The sequence below is a fragment of the Penaeus chinensis genome, chromosome 6 (genome assembly GCF_019202785.1).
Source record: "Penaeus chinensis breed Huanghai No. 1 chromosome 6, ASM1920278v2, whole genome shotgun sequence".
Lineage (NCBI taxonomy): Eukaryota > Metazoa > Arthropoda > Malacostraca > Decapoda > Penaeidae > Penaeus > Penaeus chinensis.
In genome coordinates this window covers 24,475,970-24,478,469 of record NC_061824.1, presented here as the reverse complement: position 1 = coordinate 24,478,469, position 2,500 = coordinate 24,475,970, and the positions used below count along the sequence as shown (strand labels likewise).

The window sequence follows — 2,500 nt, the reverse complement described above, 5'->3', positions numbered from 1 at the left end:
AGTGTAAGGAACCAGAAGTAAATAGCTTGGAGGTATTTCAAGATGAAGTTATGAAGATTATCATCAGCGTCCCGAGAACAGCAAGGATAGTGAACATGAGATCAGAATTAAACTTAGCATCCATTTCTGATAGAATACTATTTATTTCTACTATATTTGGGGTCAAAGCTCTGAGGGAACCCTTGTATCTTTCGGATTTCCAAAAAACAACTGACACAGAAAATCACGCAAGCAGACGTGACTATTCACACACACGCCCGCCATCTGATACAGAAAATCTCAATGAACATTACAAAACTCAGCGTCCCAATTTGTAAAATACCAAAACATCGATCCATTCCCCCATGGAAAAATCAATATTGATTGTGCACTTTACATGTCTACTGCAAAAAACAATGTACCTAACTGCGTGGTAAAGCAAATTGCGTTAGCAACGGTAAAGGAACAGAATCTATGGGTGAAGATGTATACGAATGTTACGCTGACGGATCCGTGCAGTCTGGATACAAAGCTGGTTGTGCTTGCGCTGTATACAAAAATGGCCTACTGTAACATAAGTTACATATATTATCATTATTATTATCGAGTGCAAAATTGGCCAGCACTTCATACACGGAATTGCAACGGAATTCTTAATGTATCGGGGCTCTGGAGTAGTTTTCTGTGACTCAAAGTGCTCTTCGGACACAAAGTTCTTTCAAAACAGGCGACGATGAGGAAATTGCGAGTTGCATTAAGCGGAAGATGACTTATGCAACAGAGCGCAATTTCAACATTCACTTTTGTGGATACCACCTCATGTTAGTATAGACGAGCACGACCACGTAGACAAATTGCGAAGGGAGCATGCAGCGAAGATACTGTGAACAAATATCCTGGATTGCCTCTTGCAACCCAGGAGAGAACAGTGTTATGTAAACACAATGGCAAAATCACACAAACGTAATATTCTTTTGTATGATGTATGATTTATATTTTTAGTTTACCACGTACAGTTATAGTAATCACAGAATACTGTCGAGTATCTGTAAACCTCTGTAATCACGACTGCCTACGCGTGAGCAGATAGCCTGGATGATAATTAAACTTACTTAACTTCGCCGATTTCCGAGCCAATTCAATAAACATTGTTATAAGGAAACTAAAGTATGGAGGAACAAGAATTTACAAAGATATTATCTCACCATAAATTAAATCAATACAACTTTGAAGAGATTAATTAAAATTCTCACGGAAACAATCCTTCTCCTTTGCTTCATCTTGAGAGTGCATTTGGGAAAGATATACTAGTCTAATAAGCAATCTGCAACTGCACTCTTGCCTTAGATATACCCGGACGCGTGCTTTTGTGTGCGCTTGTTACATAGATATTGATGGTTGCCTTTTCGTGAATGATGTGTAACTTTATGCTATTGACCTGGAGCATATGGCTGTGTGTTTATGCTTAGACTGCACCTACAGTCATATTAATGCATTTTACACACACACACACACACACACACACACACACACACACACACACACACACACACACACACACACACACACATATATATATATATATATAAATATAAATAAACAATACCTGTAGAAAATAGCCTCTACATATTATACACCTAATTGAGGACGCTTAATCAGTCGTACACTTTAAATGACCTTCTAGGGTACTTGAAGTTTTATCACCTTATCAGAAAAGATATGACACTTAAGATTTGGTTCGAGATTTAGGAACTGATTCACTGCTGCCGTCTTTGGATCTACGTCACCACCACGATCCTCATGATTACTTCGACTCTTGTGATATATCGATTGCTTATCATTGTTTTCGTAATTATGTATGGATAAACACACTCATGGGAGATAAAAAGATAGAAAACATATAGTATACATAAAATGTCAATATGAAAGATGCTTTCATATACGCACATACATACACACACACACACACACACACACACACACACACACACACACACACACACACCTGATTGGCAGTTTCTTTTCAATACTCGTTATAATCAATGATTTCTTTTCTATGATGCACAAAAATACAAATAAAACACATTTCATTGAGAACTTTTAATTAATGGTCATGGATTTTTTTTTACAAGAGTATCCTTGACACTATAATCATGTTCCCCATATCTGTTACGGGAAGTCCGTGATTCTAACTTCAAACGACAGTTACATCTTTTCTTTTTTGACTTAATGCCATACAATATCTTTCCTATCGCTAAAATTAATAGATTTATCGTTTCACAATTTCATGATTACGGTTAATGTAGCAACCGTAGCTGAAATGAAATATTCTGACAGTGTTCATAGGAAATAACGCAGCAAATACACCTGTGTATAATCTTCACATACAAATATGTGGTCAAAAAAAAAAAAAAAAAAAAAAAAAAATAAGAACAAACGATCAACAAAGAAAAAAAAAAAAAAACACATAAACCAAAAAAGAACCAAATACGGACTTGATATATAATTTCGATACATTTGT

The 2,500-nt window shown here is 36.0% G+C and overlaps 1 protein-coding gene across 1 annotated transcript in view; it reads right to left on the bottom strand.

Moving 5' to 3' along the window:
* Window positions 1-2,064: 2,064 nt before the first annotated feature.
* Window positions 2,065-2,500, bottom strand: part of LOC125026525 (glutamate-gated chloride channel-like) — a 10,276-nt gene continuing 9,840 nt past the window's right edge. Inside the window, exon 10 of the mRNA XM_047615018.1 lies at window positions 2,065-2,500. This exon is cut by the window's right edge and continues 178 nt beyond it. The gene's annotated coding sequence lies outside the window, so the exon portion shown is untranslated.